The sequence below is a fragment of the Bacillus rossius genome (assembly GCF_032445375.1).
Source record: "Bacillus rossius redtenbacheri isolate Brsri chromosome 9 unlocalized genomic scaffold, Brsri_v3 Brsri_v3_scf9_2, whole genome shotgun sequence".
NCBI lineage: Eukaryota > Metazoa > Arthropoda > Insecta > Phasmatodea > Bacillidae > Bacillus > Bacillus rossius.
The window spans coordinates 17395267-17416398 of NW_026962013.1; positions in this window are offsets into that span (position 1 = coordinate 17395267).

The following is a 21132-nucleotide window of genomic DNA, read 5'->3' on the forward strand; positions in this document are numbered from 1 at the left end:
GCGGGCCGTCGCGTCGCGGGGCGCATGTTTTATCGTGTTTGTCGTCACGGCGACCTTGTATTTCACTGGCCACTGAGCGTGTCAGCCCTGACGCGTAGTTTCTGTCGAGGCATTGTGACTCCAGCTCTAGTCTACGGACTGGACTCGGACCTTTGAGACCTCTCGTTGCTGTAAGTGCGTTGCGCAACTGCATCACACGTACGAGAAAGCAAAGCGTGACCCGGCAAATTTATATAAGATCAACGTCTGAACGTCGAACAACTTGGAAAGTTCGATATTGTCGACGCATTTCAGCTGCGTCAGTGGTCAGACACTTGGACAGAGGCAACCGCTTGGTAAGTGACGGGGAAGTTTTATCCTACGTTTCAACATACCGACAAAAAAAACCGAATAGGTTTTACATACCGAACTTGAAACTATTACAACATATACGCAAGTAACCTATGGACCAGAGGGCTTGGTTTTTACGTTACAGACATAAAGTTTGTATCTGATCGAGCTTGACGCAATCCTTCGTCAAGCGATACATCGTTTGTATTAATATATACATTTATAAAACAATACTTACGTTTAAACAACAATACAGCCGGTTTTTTAGAATGTTATTGACGGCGACGCTGACATAAAAGACGCTTCCAGCGGTGCATACGTGTCGATGAGTCAACTTTGTAAGGTCGACACGTTCTGGCAGATCACACGGGTGTTCGACCTTGTGACTTCCAGGAAAACTTTTATTATTTAATACGGAAAACTTTCCTTTTTTCAAGGAAAACGAATTACCACAGGTTAGTTCCGTTAGGTATCGCCCTGTTAGGCTACTTTCCCTCTTACAGTGAGAAAAGAAATTAGTTAGACCAAAATATAAACTTTTATTTTCTAAGCTTTTATCTGCTATTTAATGCAAACACTACATATAGGTTATTAAAACTCTTTGGAATTTTTGCTAAATTCTTCTGTTAGTACAGAAGACAACACGAAACTATGGCCCCACATGTTGTCAACTGGAAAATATGCTATACAAGCTACGTATGTTCACGTTGAATGGTGTGCAGTTGTTGGTGGGAATGTAGGAATGAATATAAGAAGTCGCTTCCAAAATAATCGGATTAGTTGAAGTGCACAATACCCATTGTGTATGGTCTTTTTTGAAGATTTTTGACTGAAATATTAGTAGTTTTAAGGACAAATCGTCTGCGGAAGCTTTGATCATGTGAATCAGAACTTTTTTCTTTCAATAGAAAAAAATCTCATAATTTTCTAAAGGATTTGTGAGTGATGTTTCAACACGACTCTCCCACACAAGTTCAAATTTTTTTATTTCTCGACTCGAATAAAAAGTAGTGGAGGGGATTGAAAATAACTTAATATTTATCATTTGGCAGAAAAACGGTCTAGATACGGTGTTTAAGGCCCCCGTCTACATACGGCGTGCAGCGCTTCAGAAGAAGCCAAGCGAATTAAAAACTGCTCTTTTGAATTTATAATAATGTAAATGGTTTCTTGTCCTTCAGGCGTGTCAAAACTACCTGTGGTCCAATGATAACACAGTTAAAGTGCACAATGGTATGAATTCAGCGCCCCTCTTAAATAATAACGAGACTTTTGCATGTCTCTAGATACAAACAAATTTAGTCATTGTTAATTTTTTTGTGTCAATAAGACTATGGAATATGTCACTTTGCCGGTTGAATATAACTGAATCAGGCTGTGGACTTAAGAATGTTTAATAGGGTTCAATCAAGATCAAGGCGGTTATAGCTCGAGAGAAAAAAATGTGTGCTAGTCGTTCAATACTCGCCAGAGACGTGCAGTGGCGTAGCCAGGATTTGTGTATGGGGGGTGTTAAGAAGCATGGCCCCTCCCCGTATTAAAGCGGGGGCTCCGGGAATCCTCCCCCGGGAAAATTTGGATTTTAAGGTGTAAAATAGTGCTATTTTAGCAGTGATGAATAAGAAATTAATTAAAGATTTGGTGCTAAGGGGGGGGGGGGGTTGGACCCCAACCCCCCCCCCCCCCCCCTACCTGGCTACGCCCCTGGAGACGTGTAACGTCTAACCTCGGTAACGAGCAAATTCATGTGTTCTCTCATGTTGCAAATACATTTATAATACGAAACTTAACGTATAATTATTTAAAATAATGCCAAGCGTAATAAATGTACGCTACAGTTCTTGAGGCGAATCACACGTCGTTTTCGCACCCGCCACTAGAATTCGTTGCCGGAGCAGCTACGCCAACTATCGAATCATTCGATTTGTAAAGAGAAATGTTAAAGTATATAATGAAACGGCTCCGATAAAAGCCCGATTTTGTAACAGATTTTCGATAAGAATTTTTTTCAAATACTGCCCATTTTGTTAAAATTCACTAAGCAATTTATGTATAGGTACTATAGTTTTGCAGTTCCCTTTGTCTTTGTAAACTATGGTTCGCGCCATCCACCACATATGACAGCACAGTGGTTACACATTTCCGTTACATGCGACTGCCGTTCCATTCACATAATTACTCCATCCGAATTCCGTAACAAGGGAGCTAAGATGTTACACATAGAAAAATAACGCATTGGATGGAAGGAATCTCGAACCCAACTTAATTTTCTGTAACCCTAAACAAATTATGTGATCTCAGTCATTTTTTGACATGGTTTTGTTTATAAAAGCTATGGCTACTCTTTTTGTGTTTTTTTAATATCCGAGTAGTTATTTTCCATTTGACTGAAAAGCATGCGCAAATTGGAGAAATCAATTTTTCACTAGCATCGCCGTTAGAAATATCAAACAATATTATGGAAAGATAACTAAATTTAACTTGTACGAACAATCGTCACCATATACATACATACATATATACATACTCACAACAGTGTTCAAAATATTACAAGACAGAAAAAAACACAGTGTTTTCCTCTCTCAAGCTATGACTCAAGAATATGAAGCAGTCAGGACGACTGGCATAAGTTTGACTGCTAAATGTTCAGTTAGCTGGAATGCACGGCGAGGTTTCGGTTGGAGTCAAGTCAGATTCTGGATGGTGAGGTTTTTATTTTATGGTGATGACGTGACCGTGGAGGGGGGGGGGGGGGACAACGACTGTCTCACCGAGTGTCATTTACGCCGATGTCAAGATCACCTTGTGCCATCCTCTGCCTGAGAGGACGAGTGACCCTTGACCTCGACTGTTAGCCAGGAAGCATCCTACCACTCTCCCTCCTCCCACCGCAGACCCCATTTACATGCCATCAAGTCTCCGTAGGGACGAGAGGCAGAGGAAGAAGACAGCAAAGTCCAACAGTGATATATATATATATATATATATATATATATATATATATATATATATATATATATACTGTAATTTTTTTGTAGATTAAATTATAATATTAATGTAAAATTACAGATTTTGTAAATTTGTACATTAACATGAAGAAAACAACTGTCTCACTACAAAATGGAATTAAATTGTTAGTTTTTTTTAAAAGCTATTTCAGACTTTTTTTCACCACAAACCACAAGATAATTGCTAAAAATTCTCTGCACCCCCGAATTACTCCCATGAGACGTGTGTTGGAATTAGATACACAATCTCTGAGGGTGAACTACGTACAATGGTTAACGCCGAAACCAGCCAAGTATACAGAAGTAAAAGTATTTTGGGGGGGGGGGGGATGGGAGGTGTGACTGAGGAATCGAAGGCTCCGTTTCTCCCTTCCCAGCCACCGCCACGACCACTTGCGTTTTCTGATAGCATTGTAAACGAGATGGAAGGATATTTTCCAAGGAGGGCAGGACGTAAGTCGAGTGAGCTTCTGGATATTCTGAAGTCCCATAAGCTATGGGACCGGAAAAATTCGCGGGTTCAATGACCTGCAGGATGAACTCCATAGTTCTACGTACACTCGGTCAAATGTCACCCACTCATTGGCTGCTGTATTGTGAGACGTCCCAACGTAGCAGCCTATAAAGCTTTGGTTGCGTGTTTCTCATTGGCCCAGAGTCATCCAGGTGAGTTGTGAGCCAATAGCAGAGGCAGCACTGAGGTATGACTATTTGTATTTTAGCCTATCGCGAAATGAATTCACGAATTATTCCGGTCTCTACCCATAGCTGCACAGCGGCAAAGAGCGCGCGCTGGTTTGTGCGGCGCGGTGTACAGGTGTGCTCGTCGGGAGAATGTCGCACCTGTGTTGGGCGAAGGAGGAGGGAGGGAGAGAAAGAGAGAGAGAGAGAGAGAGAGAGATCGGCAGGGCAGCCGCCTTTAAATGTCAAGGCTGCCAACACGCCGGCCGAGCCGTATAGCCGCGGCTCTTACCGCAATTACCGGCGATCCCGCAAAGCTGTTTCGACACACGCTTCACGGTGGGCGGACTTGATGTGCTTCGATTCTGCGAAGTCCCGTGGCTTGGGTCGACGCAGAGCGGAACGTCGCCGCTTGTATCTTCACCCCTTCACGCCCATCCCCACCCACTACCTTTCTCCTGTTTCTAATTTGAGATTTACAACTCGTCGACAGGGAGGTCGTTAATTCTCCCCCCCCCCCCCCCCCCCCCCGCCTTAGAGCTTCAGAAGAAACAAAGCGATTTGAAAACTGCTAAATTTTACCCAACGGGGTCTGTTTACAAAACAAACAAAAAAAAATTCAAAAATACGCTGAGGTCGGATGAGAAGATGAGTTTCCATATTTCGTTTACAAACTGTATTTTTTGAACATCGAAAATATTTAAACAACGTGTTTTTAGAATATATATTTTTAGGCATGAATTATCCGGCATAGATTATTGACAGCTCTCAAGGGACTTGTATTACAAATTTATTTTCAATTCCCGGCCACGTAATGTTATGGTTACCGCTCAAATCTCGTATTTGCCCTATGGAGAGAGTGTCGCAATTATCATCCCGTCTTTCTAACACAGATGACTAGGCGGGCCCCTTAATATGATAACACGCAACGGTATTATAACTATTAAAGCGTTTTCCTGGAGTGGTTTCAGGACTCCATGGAGGATTGAAGTCAGAATGTGGATTCAAATTAGCGTCAACTCGAGCATGGAAGGTAACAAGTAATGGAGTAGGTATTAGCAATATTTGCTATGCTAATAATTGAGCTTGAAATCATAACGTCCCCGCACTGGGTAGTGAACATTTTTATTTTGAATCCAAGCGCTAATTCCTTGCTGATCTGTTCTATCATCTTTGTTCAAAATTACTCACTTAATTCTGGAATTTTTGCGATTCTTCCAGCTACTAAACACAATTCCACGCAGGGGCTCTCAGACATCTTAGATCCGCGGCTCCATTAAGCTACGGATTATTTCCCGTGGAGCTCCCAAGAAGAGCCAATATGAGATTCGTCCCATAAATCGTTGAAGGAATTTTACATCTGCCAAAAAAAAAAAAACACAAACTGTAATGTTAAAATAGTATTTTTTTATTGTTTTATATAATTTAAAGTTGTAAATGTAATACAAATTTTAAATTATTTATTAATGATTTTTTTTATAAAATAAATAACATAAAACGTAGAAAGGAAGATATAGAAACAGTAAGTTTAACATGAACGATAAGAATTCTATTTTTGTTATTATTAAAAACCTTTTGCGATTTTTTTTTTTTGCGATGCCTCTGAGCGCAGCGGGACGCACTTTGGAAACCCCTGAGCTGCGGCATGTTTGGCTAACCAGTGACTTCAACACCCACTCCGTAAACTAATACCTCCACGGTTCCCGACCGCGACCCATCCTCCTTGGAATCCACCGAGGATTCCGAAGTGGTCTGCTGTTCCGTGTCTGCATGTTGTCCTCGAGAGGTCGCCGCGGTCCAATGAGTGCGTTACCCGCAAGTGGAGAAGGGGGGGGGGGAAGTCGTGATGATTTTTAAAGTTGCGGTCCAGGAATAGATTCCAGCTGACGCAACGGCGGCCGCTGCTCGCGCCTGTGTGATTCAACTGCAGTCGCCTCCTTGCGCGAACCCTTGGCCGACACGACCTCCGTGAGTCATCGCGCACGATTGCCGCGCCCTCTAAGGTTCTCCCGAGCGCCGCTCTGCTGTCTCCCACCGTCTTCGCACGCGATCACGCCACACGCGCGGAAAAAAAAAACAGCTTCTGTTTTGTCTAGAGACGTACGGGACTGTAAAATCCAGATGAAACGACACAATTAATGATGATTAGAGACCGGACAAATTCGCGAATTCATTTCGCGATAGGCTAAAATACAAATCGTTATACCTCAGTGCTGCCTCTGCTATTGGCTCACAACTCACCTGGATGAGTCTGGGCCAATGAGAAACACCCAACCAAAGCTTTATCGAATCACAGGCTGCTACGCTGGAACGTCTCACAAGACAGCAGCCAATGAGTGGGTGGCATTTGACCGAGTGTACGTACAACTATGGAGTTCATCCTACAGATCATTGAACCCGCGAATTTTTCCGGTCCCTAATGATTATAGAGTCCCGGAAATTTCGCGGATTCCTCTGGCCTCAGGATAGAATTCAAAGTTATAGGTGTGCTCGACCCATGTTTACTTTCCCATTGGTTGATTTCTTAGTGAGAACACTTTTATCCTTGTTATTTGGCACTACCTGATTCGCTTACTTCTCTCCTAGCTGGACATCGTTGGCTCACGGTCGTAGAGGGGCGTGTCCAGATAACTGCGGTCCAATCATGAACACAGTGCGACAGTTTGGAGGTTTGCATTCTAGCTTGCGACTAAATGAATGCGCGAAAATTCCGTGGCTCTACTAATGATGATGCACTTGCAAACAACTCCATTGGCAGCAAGCGTGCACGATAGCACAACTTACCGCCATGATGGTTGAAACAACTGTTGCTTCGTTGCCGGAAGCTGCAGGGCTACCCACCTTGGCAGGCAGCCAACTTGAAAAACTTGGCGCTGCTAGCAAGCAGCGCGGGAAGTTCAAAATTCAAATGTTTCAAACACTATACACTAAATTACACGCAATATTTACAAGTCCAAACAGCTTCCATGCACGTCTAAAAAAGCACAGAGGAATTGTTGATAACTAGTTGAAGTACCCGGCGTTGCCCGGGCTAAACCACCGTTGGGAGCTGATTTTCAGAAAACCTCGTTCTCAGTTTATAAATGTGTAATATACGTAACAACCCTGCCGAGTTTCAAGTCTGTAGGACGTATGTGTACTGGGTAAAAAGGAATTTTTTTAATTATCTTTAACGCCCCTGCAAAATTTTGTTTATATTATTTTTGGCAAACGTGAAATTTTGATTTTTAACGCCCACGCAGTCCCTTTATATGCAATTTATATGAATGAATTTTATTATCATTATTATGATTTGGAAACCTTTTTAATAATATTTTTTCGTAGAAAGTTACATGCCCAAATGTGTGGTAAGATCTCAATATGTTCAAAATCGTACATTAAGAAAAAAAAATGGTTCTATATAGAAAGTTTGCCACCCCTGTTCAACACCTTAGGGAATTACTTTAAAAAATTTAAACATGCGTTATTTTATTTTTTGAGAGTATGTTTACAAAATGTCATCATCGTAACTTAAAAAAAAAGTTTCTTTATAAAAACTTTACCACCCCTTTTCATCCCTTTAGGGATGAAATTTCATGCACCCTAAGGTATTCAAGGCATATTTCCCCCATACTTCAAATCTCTAGGCCCACCGGTTTAGGCTGTGTGTTGTCTGTCAGTTACGGTATTGTTTTATAATCACCCCTGCCGATGAATTCAAATCATGAAATTTTTTTTTTCCAAAAATTTTGAAATATCTTTTACAATTAATTTTCGCGTAGAAATTCTCTTTATGCAGACTCGATGAATCAATTTGTCCCTAGCAGGTCAGGTTCGTGTTTTGAAGGATGGCTATACTGGCCGCGCTAGCAGACTCTGTTCACAGTGACTACTGTATGCTAAACACGCATTAGCATACGCAGTATGTCGCCGATTCGTTAACTCGACATGTCGCCTTAATTAACAATCTAATCCTCGCCCGAAGACGAAAATAGAACCCTCTCCCCTCTGGCTGGTAACTGTTACGTGGTCGCCAACGGTAGGTTTTTTTTTTTTGCCGCATATAAAAACCGGTTTGCATTGACAGACAACTGACTCTTATTTCTCTTCGTTTTGTGTGCGCGTGTTTTTTTTCTGTTAATGCCGCCACGGGGCAACTGGAACTATCTTATGCCTGATCTTCACCCGTATCCCACATGTTAACCCTCTTTCTGGCGAACCGGACGCCATTTACCCCTCCACATTCCTTGCTCCCCCCCCCCCCCCTGCCTTTACCGGATCACGGGGGTACTTCGTCTCGGATCAGACAGGCGCCACCGCACTTCGGACATAAAGGCCAGGGATGAACAACCTCAGGTCGCGCGCAGCGAACTGCTTGTGATCCAGCATGCCCATAAAAAAACGTAATTTGAATTTTAAAAAATTGAGTTATTTGTTTATCGCCTCAGCTCTGTTTACAAGCGTTGCTGCAGGTACTTACAGACCACCTCTAAATGCTGATTCTTCATTTCTGCACACACGGAATTGCTAAGGATGACCAGTTGTCGGATCCGCAAAAGAGGGGGAAAAACTAACTTACAATTGCTATCATGCGAACAAGAACTTTTTTCCCTTCAGATTCTTCCGGGATCCGCCATTAATAAGGACCATATGTCGAATGTTGTAACAGCACCTTATTTATATTAAACTCGTTCATATATTCAGTGATTAAAAAAAAAGTATATTTTTTCTTAAAACTTTATTTATAAAGCTATTGATGAATTCCAAATCAAATGTCCCTAAATCCTGATTAGTGTTTTTGATATTGACTTTTCTGAAAATTGCGTAAAAATAACTCTTAATTATAGGTACAAATCACTAATAATCTAGTGTACTTCGGTCATTTAAATAATTAGTGAGTTTAAGGTTGAACTCACACGGAAAGTTGATATTAATATTTTTATGGCATTACTTTGCTTTAAGGGCTATTTCAGTTAATACTAACGCGATAGCTCTTACATTTATTGTCAAGTCACAAATATGTTCAACAAATATTAACTAAGTGCAATCTAGCGGGCCTAAAAAGTCGTTCAAGTGATGATATTTACATGAATTTGAGCGATGTTTTACACCAACTGAATGTGTATAGTATTAAAATGTCATAAATATCCCTTAAATAATAGTAACAAAGAGAAAAAGAAAATAAAAAATCCACATGTTATGTGAGACCGAGCCTTCAACTTATTTCGATGGCGTCAGTTTCTGCATGTTTGCAGTCAGTGTCATTTGATATGAACAACAGTTTCAACTATTCTAAATTAGAATATATATATATATATATATATATATATATATATATACAAAAACCGATCTAAAATTACAACCTACAAGGACATAAATAAATATGTCAAATTTACTCTGGAGCTTCGTGTGGTACAAGTGGGATACTGCCAAAGCAACATGTGACGTTTTTCTATGCGCCTGTATAAAAGATAAACTTCTGTGGCAAAACTGTATGGCATTCCGGCTTGGTGATTAAAAAAAAATTCCACAATAGCAATTTGGTACAGAAGAAAAAAATGTCAAACACCACGGATGTAACTTTTTCACTTAGTATTATTCTCATATGTACATGCGGATACTATTTTGAGAAAAGTAAATTTGGTTCGCTCTGGTCCTAAGAGTTGTGCAGTTTACTATTCATTCCATAGACACAGCTAAAATAACTCTCTGATATTGTTATTTTGCACAATGCCTAAATCTAACGTCAAATCATACCAGATGTAATACAATATTCAGTTAAGTTTATATTTAACTCCTTTGTAATGTTCGGAACTTCTTCATAAAAACTTTACACCTTAAAATTTAGCTGTACGATAAGAGTTGCGTTTTGGTAAATAAATAGCTCTCTCTCTCTCTCTCTCTCTCTCTTTCTCTCTCAGTGTACATAACACTGGATTAAAACTATGTCGAAATAAAAAAGGAGACAAGTGTATAAGAAATAAAAAAAAGTAAAACCTCTGTTAGTCCGGTTCACAAATTTTCTTCGAGCCAAAATTCCAATCATAACACTTAGCGTCATTTAGGCATGATTGATTAACAAGCAATTTTTTCAATAATATCGTGGATACATATTTCGTGCTAGGAAGTATTCATAAACACACGTACCTATAAGTGTGTGTAAATTCCGTACCGTTTGTATCTCACGTATTATGCCCAGGTAAATAAACTAATAACAAATTGCAATTAAATACGTGTCTTAAAGTACTAACGCACGATCGCCAGGAGAAAAATCAAAGAGTTGCGGTTCAAATTTTTTTTTGTTTGAAGCGTGTGCCTGAAAAAATAACAGCGTTGCCGAATTGCAGTTTTCCACGCTTTTTCGTCTGGTCTCTCGCGATTTGCATGCCGCGGCCTTGAACTAATCCGGACTACGAAAAACCTGTTTTGTCACCATGGAGAAAAAAAATAAAAGCAGGAAAGTGCTTTTGCCATCAGTGCCGAGCCTCCACGTGTGGTTAAGTTTGCGAAGTGAATAACATCTAAACGACGCCGGCGAAACATATTTTTTTTCTCCCGTCTGAACATTTTTCTTCCCCGCTGTCGTCTCGCGGGCTCCGCGGCTCCGCGATAAGGCGGCGCGGTCAGACGAAGCGCTAAGCCGACGGGGGCTTCGCCTTATTTACCGCATTTGCATGCGCCTACCCTAAACCCGTCGAGAAGCCCATATCCGGCGGCGAACCCGACGTCGCCTGGACACGAGGAACATGTTTTTTTTCTTTTTCCACGGCGCCTATTCCCCGACGCCATTATTTTTTTTTTTGCGAAACAGGTTGACTGGTGTCTATTTTCTTTATTTTTTCCAAGAAAACCTTCAAGTAAACGTTTCCAACTCTTTAGAATACACACCCCATGCGTACACACTGTAATTTTTTGTTTTTGTAAATCCAACAGAAATATATGTGTAAAATTACCGATGTTTTGTAAATTTGTACATCCACCTGAAAAAAAAATGCATGATCGACAAAATATTGTTCGCGGTAATTGTTGGGTTTCGGATTCTTACCCGGGCATTTACGCTCTGTGTTGTCCCAGTACCTTCAATAGTTCAAGTTATTTGTTAACTACTGTTCCCTGTGTAGCTTTCCAGATTCGACTGCGCACATTAATAGGCATAGTAAAACAAAATGAATTCAAATCATTGATATTAGATTATCTTTTCTGTGGTTTAAAAATGTGGTTAAATGCAAAATCAATTAAAATATAAAATTATGCGCCAGTTTTTATAAGAAATACTCAGTAGTTATCTCGAGAAAAAAAACGTATTCCATTTATATAATAATAATAATAATAATAATAACAGTCATGTTTTGTACAAAGTTACAATATTTTTCTTGGCAAAATTTTTTCAAAGGAATCTTTTGTGAAAGTAGAGATATTTTTTCCTTCTGTGTACCGGTGTAAATTCAGGCAGCAGGGATGACGGGCTACCGGGAGAACCTTCTCTGAAGGTTGGACACGGGGTGAAAACCCAAACTCTGTAATGAGGTAAACCGGTCGCGGAACTGAACCGAGTCCCTGGACGGGTGTTCGATGTCCGGATATGGACCCGCGACAGCTCCGGGTTCGAGGCTGGGGAGCTCGGCACTACCTAAAAATCGCATATGTCACTTATCAAGCAAACAGAATTTTCACACCTCCTAAATTTATTATTGTTTTCTTTCTTTCCCGGAAAATTGTGCTGGGAAATAATTTGAATTCAAGTTGGGTGGAGGGATCTTAAAACAGACAACAAACATAAAATAAAAATGTTAGTTTCCTGCCGTGGTTTGGCTAGCAAATAGTTGTCCAAAATCACTTCAAAATTATTGATCTCGTAAATTTATTTAAAAATTACCTCCTTTGCTAAACTATGTGCAAATATTAGATATTTGCACATATTTAAAGATATCAACATATCAGTCCCATATAAAACATGTAAATTGAAAATGAAACGTATAAACTTTAAATACTTCAAAATAGCCCGGCATTGGTAGTTGCTGATTATTTCATGTCAAAAAAAAAATTCGTTTCAGGTTAGAACTAAGGGTAAAGATTAGCTTACTGAAAAGTCGTTAGTTTAGTAATTGAACGCTTCGTAAATAGAAATGTTTTTTTTTTGTTAGTCACCAGATATTCTTACATGTTTCTAAAACAAGTTTTTATCCTCGCCACTTTTCTGCGAGCGAATGTGTGTCATGCGTAGACATATGAAGCTGCGAGTGATTCACGTAATTGCTCGTGGTGTCTGGAGGCGGGTGTACGAAAAATATTCTCAGGCTGAGGTCACGAGGCAGCTAGCTGTGTCATTTAGAAACCAGGGGAACAAGTTGCGAGCAAAAATGGAATAAGTTCCTGCGATGGTGGCAGCAAACACTAAGTTCTTATTTTTTTTTAATAAGACGGTAGGTAATTTTTAACCTGATGGTAGGCAATTCTCTCGCCAAATACGAATTGCTAGAGATTCCAACTCTTGATAAAAGAATATATCCACTAAATGAGGATATTTTTTTTTAAATTCAAGTAATCATATTATAGATATAAACTAAAAAGAAAATTATTTTAGAGAATTAGTTTTTAAAATTGCTCTTTAGCATTTTTATTTTATTTTATAAATATTAAAATTTCCGCCTAGAAAACGAATACGAACAAATAAGTCAAGCATCACCAGCTCGTTAGTATGACAATTTATGCATCTCTTCGTTCATAGCCAACACAACCAACATCGACTCCCACAGATACGAAAATATTGACTACCGTAGAATGACGTATTTGTTCATATGTATACAGTATCAGAGAGAAAAAAAAATATGCCATGTATTATTCAATAATAGTAGCACGAAATGCACTTGCAAAATAGTTTGATCGTCCAATGGCTGCACCATTTGTCACCGAATGTTACCCGACGCAATGCATGTAAAGTTGAAAGAAAATCAATAGTCACTCGTTGTGATACTAAGCGCTAACGTGCGTATTGACTTTAATTGTTTATCTGAAATCCTGGCCGTAACTGAAGTCCAGCAAAGTCTTCGCAAAGCCCTCTACGCATCGAAATGTCTACCAACCTCTCTACGGTGAATTGTTATCTACAATTTCAAATTTATTTGAAGGACAGCAAATAATTTTCGTTGTGTGTGTGAAACTACTTTAGCAGTGGCAGTGCAAATTTTCTCTGGCGAAACAAACATGAGCTGATACATTAAAATCTGTAGCGCGCAGTTGCGCGAACATTTTCGTACTAAGTTGCCTTTTATGGGTATATACATGCTTAAGTACTGAAAAAAAGTATCGCAAATATGTGTGGACCAAAGGATGTACTCATTTAGTAATTTTTTTGGCACTAAGAAAACGTAACGATTTTGATTTTTTTAAAATAAACACTGTGGTAATGATTTTCATTTCCGACGCATGCTGATCCCAAGTACAGCTGGCGCACTTTTATCCGGAATCATTCTGTTTGGCACATTCTATAATCCGGCACCGAGTGAGCTGCACTCGTTCGGAATTTTTTTCTGGTGAATACGGCCTTGGCTTTGGCCTTGACTTTGGCCAACGGATCGTGCCAATGCGCTGACCGTGACAGGGTTTTACAGTTCGCTCAGTGCTTATCGCGACTGTCAGTTTTCAGTTCAGCAGGTGTTTCTTGTTTTCAGAAGGTCATATATATCCAAAATTACAACTGTGCATTTTTTTTTTTTACCGTAGAACAACTACTGAGACTTTGTTTTAAATAATATGTATAACCTGCGAGGCTAAAACACCAACATCATCACTATAAAAGCCATCCTATAGTATATATTTTAAGTATGCATGGGTTTTGCTCATCATAGTCATTACTTTAAAATATTTGTACAAGTAAGCATATAAAACTATAATTTAAACATTGGTCTAAGTAATGTACTAGGATACTGCATGTCTTGTCAGCAACTAAATAAAGCTATTAAAATATCATTAATATTTTGAAAACTCATAATTTTAGAATTTCAATTATTTTGTTTGCATTTGAAATATTTGCGATTACCCATATTTTATTGACAAATAATGTAGTGATTTTGATGCGTTCATTATGATATTGTAGTCATAATATCCTACTGGCTTGCCATCACACACAATTAAATAATTCAGTTTTCATTCAAATCGTTATTTCTACACACAATCTGCAAACACTCAATATCAATTGAATTTGTTACAGATCATATTATTTTACAACCGTATTTATCACATTGCCAGGCAAGTATCATATCATTCGATTTACCGCAATATTTAAACTGTATGCAGATTTGTCTTTGCTAGTCCCGTTAAAAGTATATAATAGATAATTCGGTAAAATATTGTTAGGAAAGCGAGAGACCAGACCGCGAGCTGGCTGGCGGCCCTGAACGGCCACGTGCGGTCCACTAAAGTCAGGAATGCCACGCGCGCCTGGGTCGTCTCTGCCCCCTACCCCCTCTCCGCTCCACGCGCATCGTCCTGCCTCGGCGCCATTACCTATCGCTGAGCGGCCTTGGGAATTCCGCGGGCCGCCGCGTGAGCAAGCGGACGATATTCTCGACTCTCTGGGCGTCGGGTCGGTCCGGGATGACGCGACTGATCACAGCCGCTCTCGTCGGTTCGAGAAGGGCGCCGCAGACTACTTTAAGCAGCGACGCCGACCTCTGAGGCAGTTTGGCGACAGAGTTCCGCGAGGAGTGCAGCGACAGTTCCGCGACAGTTGCGAGATGATTCCGATAGAGACCCGCGACAGTTCCGGAGTTACGAGAGTTCCGCGTGCCAAATAATAAATTGTCACAATTAATTTTATAATGTGGGAAAGAACTGGGTTCGTAAGGGATAGCCCAATTGAGTTTCATTGCAGTTTTATCGATTATTAATATTTACATCACTAATAAATAATCGTATTAAAGGTCCTAATCACCAATTACTCGCACTTAAAAATGTTTATTCTCAAGTTCTATTTTTCGTCATATTTTATCAGTGTCTATGATGAAGTTTCTTGGTTTGTGGATTTGTGTCGCGTTTGAATTGGAGGAGTTTACAAGTATCAGACTTTTACCCTGCTTTGTAATTTTTTTTTTTTAATGTAACAGTAATATTCGTGTAAAATTATATATATATATACATATATATATATGTTTGTAAATTTGTATATTTAGATGAAACAACTATATCACTACAAAATCGTTTTCCCTGTAATACTGGGTTCATATTCTTACCCGAACATTTATGCTTCATGTTGTCCCAGTATCTCCAATAGTTCAACCGTTCCCCGAATAGCATTCCGATATTAACTGCTCACACTAATGAGCATAATAGAAATATAAAGTCAAAAAATAGACAATTCGATTATCTTTTCAATGGTTTAAAAAAAAAACTATTTTTGAATGAAATACAAAATTATGCGCAAATTTTTTGTACGAAATACTCAGTATTATCTAGAAAAAACATATTTAATATATTATGCAATATGACCATAGCCTTGTGTTGTACAAATTTCCAATATCATTCTTGTACAAACTATTTCTTGGAAACTGGTTTCCAAAGGAATCTTTTTTGCATAATTTCATTAATTTTTTTTGTTCCTGTGTGATGATGGCGTTTGAAATGTCGATCGAAACGTTGCGTTGCCCCGAACTCCTCGCCTTCGACGCGGCTGGGAACCCAGGAGCCGAGGAACGTCAGGCGCAGACCGCGAAAGGGACCAGCAGAAGCGGACAGAGGAAGGGGAGAACCCGGGTCGGCGCACGAGATCACGACACGCGCGGGCGGTCCGGACCCGCGAGACGGCGCGGCGATGCAGTTGTACCGCTGTGACGTGTCAGCTGAGCGGTTCCTGGCGCGCGACCAGGCGAGGGGGGAAGGAAGCCTTACAACTAACTCACGCAGTTTCGGATTTCTTTTTTTCCTAACCTAACTAAAACTAAGTGTATTTTGGAGGGGTCCGGGTTAGGGAGGGACCTAGGTGCGTCTCAGGCCGAAGCCCATACGCCTAGTCATGCTGGGATTAGCCATGCAAGGAGAGGGTCGCATGCATCATGTGCTAGGAGGGGATTGGCCAGCCATGGCAGCGATTGGCGCTATGACTAACTCCCCTCACTCTTAAATCTAGACTATAACTAGAGATAGGTTGGGCCCAGGTAAAACCTGCATAGACACAAGGAAAACCCTGGGCACATTCATGCGGGATGCAAATTGGCATGCATTACGTGTAGGAATTTACAGGAGACAGAGGATGGTCTGGATGAAGTGTTGGACAGAGTAGAAAAGAGTCTACCATGCGGGGGTTGGGCACTTGGACTCGTGGTCCGCTTTTCTACGCAGTTTCGGTTCCCTGCAAGAATTTCCGAAGATTTCCGAAGTTTTGCGTTTCGGTATTAACTCCACTTCAGCCGCTAAATCAGAAGTTTCCAATGGAAACGAGCATGTTGTGACTGACCTGACCTAACCTAACCCTTCGATTTTTTTTAATTTCAATTTTTTGAGAGAAATCCGAAGTTGCACGAACGTGGTAGGGAACCGAAACTACGTGAGTTGTAGGCTTCCCCCAGGCGAGGGCTCCTGACGGCCGCAGATCGCACCGCAGTCGAGCCGCGTATGTGCGGGATGCCTACACGGCCAGCGCCGCGCCGCGTTCGCCCGTGCCGTCCGCACGTATTTCCCGAAAGTTGGCAACGCCGGGAGCAGTCCGCCGGCGGCGTGGTCAATCGGCCGGGCGTTGACCAACTGCGCGCGCCTCTTCGTCACACGTGGCCGCCGGCCAGAAGTGCATGCAACTGCCGGAGATCTGCCGTTGCCCCCCCTCCCCCCCCCCCCCTCCCGGGCTAAACTATACGACATTCTTTGATCCGGCACCATTCCAGCCCACTCGCGTTCAGATTATTTCTTCCCCCCCTCCCCCTCGGTGGATACAGGTTGTTGACCTTGGCAGACACGTAGCATTACTGCGTCAGAATCCTGGCATCGTACCTATGGTCCCAGGTTTCGTAAAATCGACACTTTCACTGCATGTTAATTTTTTTTTTTTTTTTTTGGTCGTTTGGGTTTCCACGCAGTTGAAAGTATACATCCCTGGTAACGTTTCCTTGATGAAATTTGCAATGTCGTCAATTTCGTAAGAGCCAATAGGTAGGCTAACTGTATTTAATAAGTGGCACCAATTTTTTTTTTTCAGGAAGAAGATCTTGCAATGATCTAGTTCCCTCAAGAGTTTGTCTTTACTGTCAGTTTTCTCTTCAGTAAAGTTTTTTCCTGTTTTTCTAACGGGTTGCGTTTTAACATTTGCTTTTCCGTTAAAATGATATCGACGCTCGATAATCCGGCAAAATCACTAATCCGGCATAACCAAATTAAATATCTTTCAGTGTACCTTCATCGATCACTATCAATGGCAACTAATAAAATTTGTTACGTCTCCCGACGAAAATAAATATATAACGTTAATACAGGACATCACAATTACAAAATATTATTCACTTACACAAATCATATCACGATCACTGTTTATTAAATCGAAGTTCATTGAAATAATCTTTCAAAAATTGACCACGCCTTAAGGAAAATAAATGTTGGAGCTGTATTTTCGACTGAATTAATTTTAATCCCACAGAGTTAAAATAAAAAAACTAAACTTTTCAGAAAAATAATTGCTTGAATTTTTTATATTTATGTATTGAGTATGGGTGTCTTCAAATTTTGTTGTTAGTGATTATTATTTTGTTGGCTACCTGAAGATTGCAGGTGTAATTTTGCAATAAAAATTATAAGAGACGTGATTTTCCGTTGAATGTCGCAATAGTTTGCCGCGAGACTATCAACGGAAGTTTAGTTCATAAATATTTATACGCTAAATGAGAAAGAACGCTCTCGAAAAAAAATCACGAACGATTATTTCTCTTCTCGGTCGTTCTTCATCTCTTGCTAGCATCTTTATAATATTGGTTTCTAAACTGCTTCCCTTGCCCTTTAACATTTCCTTCTTTTCAATACACACTTCATCTAGCGGGTAAAAATTCACTCTGATATGCCGAACCTAAATTATGTCATCTCGTCTTTTCCACAGTTGTATACACGTCGATCCTGAGTATTCCTTCGAGGAAAATGTCGCCTTTATTAAAAAAAAAAACATTTATGTCAACTTTTCAATGCCGCGTATGTATAATGAGCGGCGCAAGAGTGATCTGTCTGTAGACTGCCGTAGCGAAGTACGGGTACATCAGTTGTACGTTGCCTGCACGAGTCGGGAAACCATCGGTGCTATTCATTTTCTCTCCAGTCTACATTATACAGCATTGTAATAAATTTTCACTGATTTTTTTTTATTTACCATTACTGTAAATGGGAGATGTAAACTATCACGCAGTGAAAGGAAATGGCGGTTTTAAATACAACTGTCAAGAATTTTCACACTTTTTTCTTTTAAAAAAATATTATTATTTATGATAATATATAGGATGAAAAAAATTTGTTCTACAGTTTTACAATTTGAAGTTGTAGGACTGGTGATGTCTTGCTGCTAACGTGTTTTATAAACTACGGAATTTTTCTTGCGTTTGTTGCGTATTGCGTGTTGCGTCCTTGCGCTCTTGGGCACGAAAGGGAAGATGAAGGGCAAGCAGCCGGATAAGGCCGGACTTATAAACTACACAAGAAACTCTAAAGCGCAACGTAAGTATTGTTCAACTTCCAACTTCTCTGCGTTTTGGCTTGCGTTTTCGATCTTCATACTTGAAAGAAGTGTTCCAAAAGTTTTAAAGACACAGGCGTTATCTACACAGAAGCTCATGATGTTATTTTTATTATTTACCTCATGTTTAAACTTTTTAAACTTTCACACAGTGGTAGAAATAGACTTTTTTCAAATTAAAATTTTCCTTATTTCTTTTTTCTCGTGATAAATGTGAATTATTAATATAAGTTCGGGGTAAAAAAATTTTTTTTTTTTTTTTTTTACTATTTAGAATTTTATTGTTATAGGGTTGGTGACATATTGCGACTTGAGTTGGTTGCGTGCTGCGCTGTTGTGTCGTTGCGTTCCAAGCGTAGTTTATAAACCTAGCCTAACTCTTGTTTGGCTCGGCTCGCGCGCACGCCTGCCAAAGTCACTGTTATGCAACCCGCGTCGCTCTGTTGCGTCACTCGCGCTGTGTTGGTGTGTGTGTGTGTGTGTGTGTGTGTGTGTGTGTGTGTGTGTGCGTGCTCGTGCGTGAACGCGTTAAAACGCCCGGGCGTTGCGAACCGATTACACAAAATTATCGTAAATCAAATACCAAGTCCGTTCCCCGAATTCTATTTAACTGTAAGTGTGTTGGAATGTGGGCGGGACCTCAATTCGTGTAACGACTTCAACCTTTAGGGGCAAAGAGGACTGAAATAACTTTCGACCCACTCTCCAGTATTCTCGGTTCATTACTGGGCACACAATAATTTTGTATTTTCAGGCCCAATACTTACAGCGAGTAAGGAAATGTTAATTTCGTCGCAGCTTGCAGTGCAGCTTTTTGCAGTAGTGGACACAAAGAGGTGTTACATCCCCCGAAATTACGAAATATTTTAGTAATATTTCATCGAAAATGGTATGTTATTCATGTGTACACGGCATTTGGTAGGAGTAATTTCGTGAATGGATCGGAATTCGAATGAACGGAAATGTGTAACCACGGTGCCGAAGGCGTCAAGATGGCGGACCGACGTGTAGCAACATAAACCCGTATATAGCGACTTTCGTAATAGTGAGGGGACATACCAAACGTAGTGGTGTGCCGAATGAAATTTTATGCTCGTAAAACTACCCTGGGAGACTAATATAGTCATAATAAAAAATAATTACAAGTTTTAAAATACAAAGGAAATTTTGTATTAAAATACTTATAATGAATAATATACTCTTTGTTAATATGTAACAGGCTCGGTAGCACAGCTATAAAGCAGAGGCGAATTTTTTAGACGTGGTTCGAATCTCGTTCAGGGGAAAAATTTGTTTTAATAACATAATAATGTAATATTATGTAATGCTAATATTGAATCAGCTCAGTAAGGTTAATATTTGTTTGAAGAAAGTATTAACATACTGATTTCAGTCTATTAAGCAAAAAAAACATTAAAACACATACTTAGGGCTATGATATGTGTTTTAAAATATATCTGGTTAATATTATAGTAACACCATAGAAGTATAACTTCTAGCGTGTGTGGTAACTTTATATTAATTAATGTTTAGTGAATTTTAAAAAGGTGGGCAGTATTTTAATAAAATTACTTTTTGAAAATTAAGTCTAAATCCGGGGTTTAGCGTTATTTTTTTTTTTTAAATTTTTATCGCTTTTTACGTTAAATTTCGTATCCGAATATCGTATTATAATTTTATTTGCATAATGAGAACACATGAATTTGCTGGTTACCGAGGTTAGATGTTACACGTCACTGGCGATTACTGAATGTCTTGCTCACTTTGTAAAAAAAAGGGGGGGGGGGGGGTGATATAAGGCGAGCTTTTATCGACACTGAAACTACAAACTACATGCAACTGTACAAACCTCTGGTTGTTGACGAAAGTTTCTTGAATTTGAATTTTTCCTTCTTTTTTTTTTTCTTGTCCTTATTCGTGGACTAACACTCGTTAAAATAATAGATTATGTCCTCTCGATTCGACTTTTGCATACTTGAATATTTTAATGGACATCGTACTGTAACACGGCTTGGCAACTTTAAAATACATGATGTATGCGTTATTATGACAAAAAATTAATAATAATAAGTAAAAACTTAAAATTAAAATATAAATTTGTGTTCCACAGTATTACCTACACTGGTTAAAACCAACTGTAAAAAATGTGTAGTTGTACACAAAATGTATGTATGTGACAGCAGTATCTTCATCCATGTTAGTACAATTTTACTCTGCACATGTATTTTTTTCTCTTCTGTTCAAGTAAAAATAAATTTATGAATACAGTAAGTTTACCACAACTAACAGTTAATTTTACTGCATCATTGAGTAAATTTACGTAAGAAATGAACATGTTAATTTGTACTACAAAAAAAAACATTCTTATAGCTTATAGCTGTAAATGAAGAATGTGAACTTTAATACGATTTTTGATTTTAAAAATTTTTGGGTCAA